This window comes from Montipora capricornis, chromosome 6, assembly GCF_036669925.1.
Source record: "Montipora capricornis isolate CH-2021 chromosome 6, ASM3666992v2, whole genome shotgun sequence".
NCBI classification, from domain to species: Eukaryota; Metazoa; Cnidaria; class Anthozoa; order Scleractinia; family Acroporidae; genus Montipora; species Montipora capricornis.
This window is the reverse complement of record NC_090888.1, coordinates 64,299,102-64,311,601: the sequence shown is the minus strand read 5'-3', so window position 1 is coordinate 64,311,601 and position 12,500 is coordinate 64,299,102.

Genomic DNA, 12,500 nt, shown 5'->3' with positions numbered 1-12,500 from the left:
TAAAAAGTGGAGCAAAAAATATACCACTAAATTTCCAAATGGTTTCTCTTTCGACTAAATATTTGCACACTGTTTCCGCGGGGGCCCGCATCTAGCAGAAAATGTTAAGATTTTTGCATTTTTCTTCAAAATTAAGTTGTTAAAATGGCCATTCAAGTGGTCCATGGAGGCAAATTTATTAAGACGGAGGAAAAAAAAAGAAATGCATGACGTCCCTGAAAAGTTAGAAATGTATTTCAGTCGTTCAAAGATAAATTTTAAAGTGAATTTAGCATCAATGTCATACATAACATGCCATATAAGCACCTCATATTGGGTACACTAGAAGGAAACCTTTTAGTTGCAATTATATTTTGCTGTAGTCATTTCAAGCAAATGCCAATCGTTTGCTTCCCTCCAAATTATAGAAATAAACATAGATTAGGTTAACTCTGAATAGCCAAAACAACAATACTGGTATTCCAAGTTGAAAATTTGATTCAGAAATCCAGCTCACTAGCAGGGGGGATTTTACTGTAACAAAATATTACTACAGCTAATAATACACTTTCAACACATTGTAGTGGGTTAATGTGACAACAAAAATAATTAATCAAGAATTGGTTTTATCTTCCAGCAATAAAACAGCAGGAGGATATAAAATTAGGCATCTTCAAAGTTTAGAAAACTTGTTGAAGGTGATTCAGTGCTATTATCCAAAACAAATTTCATGCTGGCCTACTAAATACTTCCAGTGCAATAGATTTTTTAACCTCTCTTTGTGGACTCTGGTTGCAACACAGTGGTTTCAATAATTTAAATCCCCTTCCATTAGATTTAACTTTTAAAAAACTCCATAACTTCATATTTATGTAATACTTGTTCAAAGTCATCGAGCAAAAGCATACAAAGCTACATTTGAAAGGGGCGTAATCCCATGTTGGAGTTTTCTGGAGAAGGCTTTCACAGAAATAACTGCTGTTACCTTTCCATATGGAAAAAATATTTCAACATTAGGTGCAATGAATTTTTAGCAATTGCAGTTCCTTTTTGGAGAAAAAAATGTGGATTTGTACTGCCTATGATGCTGAGACCAAACAGCTGGTGGAGTTGCTGCAGTACATTTAAGGCTATCAATCTGAAAAATGACTGGAACTGTAAGACAATTTGGTACACGAGCAAATAACTTTTACTTATGAATAATTCATAAGTAAAAGTTATTTGCCAGTCATTTGTCACTTTAGAACTGGTTCCTCTAAGGGGTCAGATTTCTTTAGCCTACGTCCACAAAAGAAGGTTCTGTTACCTTTAAGGGTTGTTTTTAAAAAAAATCCAATAAGTGGCCTGCCATTTTTATAGGGAAAACCCCTCCTGAGCAAACTGCATCCTCATGTTTGGATTCCCATTGATTTAATGATATAGGCAAATTTGTTCTACAATATAATACTCAAATACCATTATAGTCTTTATAGTTTACTCCTCGAGCCACCAGCTTCAACTTTGATACTTTGTTCTAAAAGCCAAAGCAACGCAAAGCAAAGCATGGTGGAGGTGATGATTAATCACTTGTTTTGGTTCAAATGAAGAAAACGAAAGTCAAACTAACAATAGCACTTTAACCCTTTCACCCCTAAACCGGCCATACTTAGCATTTTACTCTGTCTAACACCAGACGATTTTACTTATCAATGGGGAATCCCCAGGAGTCAAAGGGTTAATCACTCACTAAAAAATGTCCCAATAAAATATTATGTTCCACTAACGACCAAAACTGTACTAATAATTTGAATTACAGCTAAGGTCTGTCAAATTTCCATCTGAGTTACCTGACAGCTCTTACAGTACTTCTCAACATAAAGAAAATAAATTCTGTGGACTTAAACATTCCCAAATAGAAATGTTGTAGATTCCAAATATTGTTACGTAAACTCTTCAAGATTTACCTGCTTCAGGAACTTCAAATCAATGAATATTTGGAATAATTTTCCTGGACTCCTGCAAACTATGTGCACTTTTTAATGGTTTGCCCTTTAAAAGTAACACTCAGAAATAATAATGCAAATACAACTGAGGCTGTTTTGCCTTATCTACAAGACAAGACAACAATATCCTTTATTCAAACACAATCAATATTAAAGCATTAATACATGCTTGTGGGGTCATGTGCTAACTATAATAAAGATACACTACAGGAAATAAAAGCTTAAAACTAACTATGTGACAGACATAGGATATCTACAGATAAGGGATAAGAAAAATAAATCAATTGCTATCCAAAGATCTTATTGCAAATACAGCAAAAGGTAATGGTTGATTGACAAGTTCCTTGTGCAAAATGGTAGAGCAGGTTTGAAGTCCATCAGGACCAAGATGAGAAGTTATGATAAAAACTCTAAACATATTTTTTACCAAAATTTTTTTGCTGCCATCAAACCCAATGAGACCTTATGCATGGGACACTGTTTCTAGCTGCAGCTCCAAATCACATGATATATTAATAAATTGTGCCATCTAAGAAAAGAACAAACATGTGGGGTGTAACCAAAAAAAGTCCAAGGCAATAATTCTTCCTTTCAGCCTTTTCAGGAAAAACTATCCACTGTCAACCATACTTGACTCAAAACAGATTCCTTGATCCAACAACACATGACAGTCCCCCAAAAACCAAAATTACATCATTAATGCTTCCAGAAAACAACAGTCTAAAAAAAAAAGATTTGCAAAACAGTCACGAACCTGAATCTATAGAGATCTATATACATCTGTACCTACACTTCTGTTCTTCCAAACATTATTTTAACTAACATAGCAAATCCATAACTTGGTAACTACTTGAACGCAAGGATCGTTGAGTTGTGACTGCTAAAAAGTACAATAACTTAGACAAGCACCAGAAAAGGGAATATAAATGACCTTAAAATCGAACTTAAGACGAATCCAGTTTATTTGCACATCAAAAGAGAGCAGCGTACAAAGATAAATGGACGGTATTAAAGCATTTCTTAACGTGAAATTACAATCATGATGGAGCAATAACGCTAGACGAACGCTAAGCGGAAAAACAAAATTGTAAATTATTACTCACAAATTAGTTTGCGAAGTCATCTTTTGCACACGATCCGACTTAGTCTCGTCACTCTCGCCATTATATAAACTTCATGCAGTCGCTCCTTTCGGTTTAAATCCACAACAACACCTTTAGGAAGTGTTTTCTCAAGACCATTGGAACGAAAAAAAAGTCATTTTTGATATTTTCTTGTGGAAAAAACAACGTAAACGTAGTCCACATCTCAAGCTTAACAAACCATGGGCAGCTTTAACAAACGAGAAAAACAGAGTCCGATTCATCTTCCACTAGCAGCGAACATTTACACGAGAAGGAACCAGATAAGGGACAATATCTTTTCGCCGATCTCTCTAAACTTCGTACAGAGGTAAACTAGAAATGTCGAAGGCGCAACTCAACCGATTATCAAAATTTGAACAAATGTACGAGCGGCCTGGTGAGAGGTTAAAGTACGTGGGGAAATCTCATTTGTCGTCCGCCATTTTGAAACATTGATGGCGGGAAATAAGTGAGCATGCTCAGTGGTTTTTGAGACCTGTCACTGAAATCAAGATTATGGAATTGTAAAACTAGAACTTTGGACTGGACTATAGAACGCGAAATTACGGAATTTTACATTTTTGAGCATTCTGAGAAATGGAGTTCACATGTTGTCTTCTTGTCTTCGCCACGGCAGATTTAAACAGTTTGCAAGAAACTAAACCAGGATTACAGAACCGGAATTCGAATACATGGCCCGGTTGTTCGAAAGCCGATTACCTTAATCCAGGATTAGCGTAAACTTTTGTTTCATGTTTTCAACTTTTCGGTGAAAGTTTCCTTTGCTTATTGACTTCTTCTAATGTAAAGTTTCACGGAATATCAGCCTTGAACAGCATTTGGGAGTAGAGAATAAAACTCGTTTGTTCATTTTTAACCTGAGATTAGCATTAATCGGCTTTTGATCAACTGGCCCAGGATGATAAGTTGTTGAACTGTGATCTGTAATAAGTTTTTCAGATGATTTAAGGCTGATCTTGTAATTTTTGGATGAACGTAGTTAAGGAAGGAAGTAAAAACTGTAGGATTTAAATAAAGTCTCATTCCAAAAAATAAATAAATGAAAGATCCGGTATCCCGAGAACCCGCTAATAGGGCTTCCTTGTTTGCATTTGCAAATTTAGTAACATTAATAATGAGTTTTGACAACAGACAACTTCAAGTTATATTACAGATGTATCTTTCTGGTAATCTCTCGCCATCTTCCGAAGTGTACCTATACTTGAAGTTCACTGTAAGTCGACAATTTGTGTCAACTGTTTGCGCATTCCACGGATACGCCTTTGGAGGCGTCTTGTTACTAACTAGTTTCGTACCGCACAACAAGTGCGGCACTCCTCAGATAAAATAGCCAAATGAAAAGTTCGTTACAACGCTTGCTGATGATAGATGTACTTACGCTCGCGCAATTTGGGTTTTAACAGCTCGCGGAATTCACTTGCTAGCGCGCGGCAATTGTGGGCTTAAAGTTCTTTAGGAGAAATTTGTTAGCGTGCCTACAGGAAGTTACCAGCTCATTACGCTTGTTCAAGGTCGCCAGTTCAGGTCTACAAATGATAAAATATTTCTCCCACAGGCACAAATTACATCGGTTCGAGAAAGGGTTGTAAGGAGAGGTTTGTTTCAAAATTTTCCAGGTGATCTTGAATTTCAATCTTTCTTCCTTCAAACACCAAACATGCTTACTGAGCTCTGTACTGAATCTCTTTTCGGGGTTGTTGAAAGAAGATTTGCGATTATTCTTGTTTTAAAAGAGTTCTCAGTACGTGAGTCCAACACAAGTTTGGGCTGGCTTTGTATACAATGCATTTGGTTAGGCATTTTCCGTCCATAGGGCATTTACTTTTAACCCTGCAATTGCAAATTCTTAAGACGAGTTTTTTTTGAACTTCCAGCATTGCGCGGCCAAAAATACCATAATAATCTTTTGCCGCCAGTCAATTTTAGTTGGAATCACGTGTGTTTCTCGCCAGGGAATATTTTGATGGCCGCAATAATCATTTCGACTCACAAAAAGTCCTGTTCCCTGGCTCATTTTTAACCTTTGTCGGTGTTGTATACATAAGGTGCGGTTACACGGGGCACTTTTACCGTGGTAAATTGCCTTTTTACCACGGGAAACTGTATTTAGTAGTGTGACCGACGCTTCCCGAGGTAAATTTCGCGTGTTAAATATCCATGGATACGTCAAAAAGATCAGTGGAAGCGCCCATGACATTTAACGTGGGAAGTTGGAAGGGTGTTTTGATGCCCGAGGTACAAGAGCCAATCGCTATGCTGATGAAGTTGTGATTAAATTTCCCGCCAATGAATTGCGTGAGATTTCGTTTTACCTCGGTAATCTTCGTAACGTGTGACCCCTAGTTAACACGGTATACTAAAACCCAAGTGTGAGGCACCGTGAGATAATTTACCATGGGAAATGGCATTTACTATGGTGAGTGTAACGCACCTATAGTATTAGCATTGTGCTACCTGTGATTCGAGCCCACCATTATCAGCGGTATTGTTTCGTATTAAAGGGTATGTACTTTAAGTAGGGTTATTAAAGTGTATCATAAAGTGCATAAATTATATAAAAGAGGTATATCAGCATATATAGGTAGCTATAGCAAAGTATATACATGTATATCCATCTATGCCCATATATCTCTCTGTATACCCGTGTATTTCCATGTATATCCATGTATTGCCATGTATGTCCATGTATACACATGTATACCCATGTTTGTCCATCTGTATCCATGTACAGCCATGTATACCCATGTATACCCACATACAGGCATGTATATCCATGTATGCCCATGTATGTCCATGTATACCCATGTACATCCATGTATAACCATGTATGTCGATGTATACCCATGTATATCCATGTATAACCATGTATGTTCATGTATACCCATGTATATCCATGTATAACCATGTATTTCCATGTATACCCATATATATTCATGTATACCCATGTATATCCATGTATACCCATGTATGTCCATGTATACCCATGTGTATCCATGTATAACCATATATGTCCATGTATACCCATGTATATCCATGTATAACCATGTATGTCCATGTATACCCATGTATATCCATGTATAACCATGTATTTCCATGTATACCCATCTATATTCATGTATACCCATGTATGCTCATGTATACCCATGTATATCCATGTATAACCATGTATGTCCATATATAACCATGTATGTCCATGTATACCCATGTATATCCATGTATAACCATGTATATCCATGTATAACCATGTATATCCATGCATACTCATATATATTCATGAATACTTATGTATATCCATGCATACCCATATATATTCATGAATACCCATGTAAATCCATGTATACCCATATATATTCATGTATACCCATGTATATCCATGTATGCCCATGTATGTCCATGTATACCCATGTATATCCATGTATAACCATGTATGTCCATGTATACCCATGTATATCCATGTATAACCACGTATGTTCATGTATACCCATGTATATCCATGTATAACCATGTATTTCCATGTATACCCATATATATTCATGTATACCCATGTATATCCATGTATACCCATGTATGTCCATGTATACCCATGTGTATCCATGTATAACCATATATGTCCATGTATACCCATGTATATCCATGTATAGCCATGTATGTCCATGTATACCCATGTATATCCATGTATAACCATGTATTTCCATGTATACCCATCTATATTCATGTATACCCATGTATGCTCATGTATACCCATGTATATCCATGTATAACCATGTATGTCCATATATAACCATGTATGTCCATGTATACCCATGTATATCCATGTATAACCATGTATATCCATGTATAACCATGTATATCCATGCATACTCATATATATTCATGAATACTTATGTATATCCATGCATACCCATATATATTCATGAATACCCATGTAAATCCATGTATACCCATATATATTCATGTATACCCATGTATATCCATGTATGCCCATGTATGTCCATGTATACCCATGTATATCCATGTATAACCATGTATGTCCATGTATACCAATGTATATCCGTGTATAACCATGTATTTCCATGTATACCCATATATATTCATGTATAACCATTTATGCCCATGTATACCCATGTATATCCATGTATAACCATGTATATCCATGCATACTCATATATATTCATGAATACCCATGTATATCCATGCATACCCATATATATTCATGAATACCCATGTAAATCCATCTATACCCATATATATTCATGTATACCCATATATATCCATGTATGCCCATGTATGTCCATGTATACCCATGTATATCCATGTATAACCATGTATGTCCATGTATACCCATGTATGTCCATGTATACACATATATATTCATGTATACCCATGTATATCCATGTATACCCATGTATGTCCATGTATACCCATGTGTATCCATGTATAACCATGTATGTCCCTGTATAGCTATATATATTCATGTATACCCATGTATATCCATGTATACCCACGTATGTCCATGTATACCCATGTGTATCCAGGTATAACCATGTATGTCCATGTATACCCATGTATCTCTATGTGTACCCATGTAAATCTATGTATAACCTTGTATATCCATGTATACTAATGTATGTTCATGTATACCCATGTATAACCATGTATGTCCATGTATACCCATTTATGTCCATGTATACCCATGTCTGTCCATGTATACCCATATATATCCATGTACAACCATGTATACCCATGTATATCCATGTATATCCATGTACAGCCATGTATATCCATGTATACCCATATATCTCTATGTATACCCATGTATATCCATGTATAATCGTGTATATCCATGTGTACCCATGTATAATCGTGTATATCCATGTGTACCCATGTATACTCATGTATACCCGTGTATATTCATGTATTATCATGTATATCCATGTACAGCCATTTATATCCATGTATATCCATGTACATCCGTGTATATCCATGTATATCTATGTAAACCCATGTATTATCGTGTATATCCATGTACAGCCATGTATATCCATGTATACCCGTGCATATCTACATACAGGCATGTATATCCATGTACAACCGTGTATATTCATGTATGCCCATGCATATCCATGTATACCCGTGTATTATCATGTATTATCATGTATATCCATGTACAGCCATGTATATCCATGTATACCTATGCATATCAATGCACAGCCATGTATATCCATGTATGCCTATGTGTATCCATGTATACGAATGTATACCCATGTATGCCCATCTACAGCCATGTATGTCCATGTGTATCCATGTACAGCTATGTATATCCATGTACACCCATGTATATCCATGAATATCCATATACAGACATGTATGTCCATGTATACCCATGTATTATTATGGATATCCAAGTACAGCCATGTATATCCATGTATACCCATGTTCAGCCATGTATATCCATGAATATCCATATACAGCCATGTATGTCCATGTATAGCTATGTATACCCATACATTATCGTGTATATCCATGTACAACCATGTATATCTATATATGCCCATGGATATTCATGTATACCCGTGTATATTCATGTATTATCATATATATCCATGTACAGCCATGTATATCCATGTATTTCCATGTAAAGGCATGTATATCCATGTACAGCCATGTATATCCATGTATACCCATGTCTATCGATGTACATCCATGTATAACCATGTACAGCTCTGTATATCCATGTACAGGCATTTGTATCCGTGTACATCCATGTATATCCATGTACAGCCATGTACACCCATATATGCCTATGTATATCCATGTATACCGATGTATACCCATGTATATTCTTTTCTGTCCATGTACAGCCAGGTATATCCTTGTACAGCCATGTATATCTATGCATGCTTATGTATAACATGTATATTCATGTAAAGCCTTAAGCCATTTATACCCATGGATACCCATTTATATTCATACACACCCATGCGCGCTCATCCCTACGCAATTGCTAAAATTGCGTTCATAACTGCGAGGATCATAGTTTAACTTGATTTCACATCCGCAGTTCACCATATTTCATATATCATTTCATAGTCAACAACTGTTTGCATAAGAATGATGTGGTAGCCTTTGAGATCCACGAAGTCGTCATGGTCGGTCGGTGGGGCAATTACAAGAATATGAGTACCGTCCATCGTATCAGCACACATTGGAAATCCCCATCTGTCTTTGTAAATGCGCATGACTTCTTTAAAATATTCTCCTTTAGGTAACGTGATAAACCGCGACTTCAGTTTGTTGACAATTGCAGCACACACTTTAACACAAGTGCAAACAAAAGGTGGAGATACACCAAACAAATTTGCAATCGTGCGCTATTCTGCTGATGATGCTAAGTACGACAGCAGAATTAGCAATCGCAGCTTTGGAGACACGGCTCGATCAACGCATTCTCGTATCTTATTTTTGTTTGTTTCCAGATTTATTCCTTGTGCTTTGCTGCATTGAGAGAAGATTCTACTCTTGCTCATTCTCGAGCTTTTGCTGGTATATTTTGTTGTTTTTCAGACGGCGTGATAAATACATCTTATTCGATGGTTTAACATATAATACGCGCGGATATTTTGAGAGTTGCAAAGCATTTTGCGAGCAGTGAGCAAAATGTCCGCGAGTATCAGCCCATCCTCCTTTTTTTTTTCGTTTAGCGTCAAATGCGTTTCCTGGGCAGTCTCGGAATCGGAGTCCCGCTACCCCAGCATCATAGCTGTGGAGCCCGGAAAACAAACAAAACGTGAACCCAAAATGAATATGGCTGAAAAGTTGGTGGATGTTGTTGCAAACTTAAGACAGCGTGGGAAAAAGGATCAACCCCTGAAACTCCTATGCAACATTAAAATGGTTTTAAAACACCGTTACCCTTTTTTTTTTTTTTGAAAATTCCAAAAATTGGGGTCGGTCGGACAATGCTCAACGGAGAGAATGGCCTTATATGTTAGACCATCGAATAAGAGATTTATTATCCCACTACAAAAAAGGTGTTACTTTACGGGCGTAGTTCCTTCGGTAATGGCCATATTTTCTGTTGAATGAATGATGTCAATAAAATTTTAAGTAGTGGCAAAACTTAGAAATCCGTCTCTGCGTGTGTGGGTGGAGGTGAACATAATAAATTTCTTCTTGGAATATTTTTTTGGGCTCGCGATCTGGCTTCAACTCTTGAATCTTGAATCTTGTTGAGGAGGAGGGGGGTGGGGGTAAGCAAGGGCTTAAATGCCCACGATCTATGGTCAAAGCTGATGCCCAGTGTCGATAACCGTTTTGGTTTAAAAGCAATTATACTAAGCACCCGAAAACTTAGGTTTTTGTTATGGGGAATAAGTAAGGAACCCACACTGTCGCTTTCCTCGATTGTTTTACAATTTCTCCGATGGCGTACACCATAAGTTCATGTCTCTGACTGACTAAACTACAACCCATTGTTCTCTGATCTTATAGACATACATTGATCAAACGTAAACTGATTGGCTATTGGCTATAAAGATCTTCGGGACAAAAGATGAACAAACTTAATAATTGAAGCAGACAGATAGATACGCTCGATTTCCGGGCAGATATATCATTATCATTACATAAACATTACCTTAATCAATACCAATTATCCTGTTTCCGACATTATAAATGCTTTCGACATGCTTAATAAGACGTTATTAGTTGTTGTCCTTGGACAAATGTTGGTAAAGTTTGAAGCTCCCTATAAAGTTTACAGGAGAAAATACAGTCATTCCCAAACTTTTATTTACTTGTTAACTTTGTGCTTGTGTTTATTGCTTATTTTGGAAAAATACTCACGCGTCACATTTCGCCGAAGAAATATTTATATACATTAAAAATAAAAGGGGTCGTAATATTGAGCCTTGTGATACGCCAAACGAAATATCTAGAAGCTTAGAAGATGTTCCATTCACACTAAACTGTTGCTTGCGATTTGACAAATACGAATGGAAAATGGCAACTGCTGAGTGATCAAAGCCAAAGTATTCTAATTTCTTTATCAAGATCTCATGGTTAAGTATATCAGAGATAGATAGATAGATAGATAGATAGATAGATAGATAGATAGATAGATAGATAGATAGATAGATAGGATAGGAGAACGTTAGTTAAACACGGTAATTTCACCAAATTTACATACGTATTTTACATAGAAAATCTGTTTTACCTAAAAGCCGTGTATAATAAACAAAGATACCTAAGTTTAAAAATCAATGACCTTAACATACTTTTTACAAAAATTGCTTAATTTAATCAGTTTTTGCCGATGCAAACGTGAAAGATTTTATTTGCTTTCTTAAACCATTTATAGAAGGCAATTGATTTAGCTGGTCTAGCAGTGCATTCCAAATGGTCGTCCCTGTAGAAAGGAAATTATGGTTATATGCAGGGTAATACACGTCTATACATAGATGTACTTGGGTGTACATGCATATATATGATATATATGATAATAAGAGGCTGTACATAGATATATATGGTTATAAATAGATATACAAGGACAGCATGAAAATACATAGTTTCAAATGGAAATATATGGACATATATGATACTACACAGCTATACATGGATAAACATGGTTGTACATGGTTATCCATGAATACATATCCATGTGATACATGGCTATACATGGATACACACTGTTGCACACGGCTATACACGGCTGTACTTAGATATACATGGGTAAACATGGATATACATGGGTATACATGGATATACGTGGGTATGCATGGATAAACATGAATATACATGGAGATACATGGCTGTACATGGGTATACATGGATATACATGGCAAAACATGGATATACAAGGGTATACATGAACATACATGGGTATCCATGGATATACATGAGTATACGTGAAAATACGTGGCTGTACACGGATATACATGGATATACAAGGCTCTACATCGATATACATGGAAATACATGGTTATACATGGATATACATGGGTGTACATGGAAATACGTGGCTAAACAAGGATATAGATGGGTATACATGGATATACATGGGTATACATGGATATACATGGATATACATGATACTACATGGGTATACATGTATATACATGGGTATACATGGATATACATAGGCATACATTGCGGTACATGGATATACATGGAAATACATGACTGTACAATGGTATACATATATATACATGTGTATACATGGATATACATGGATATAAATGAATATACATGGGTACACATGGGTATACATCGACATAAATGGGTATACATTGATATAGATGGGTATACATGGAACTGCATCGCTTTACATGGATATACATGGCTCTACAGGGATATACATGGCTATACATGGAAAAACATGGCAATAGATGGCTAT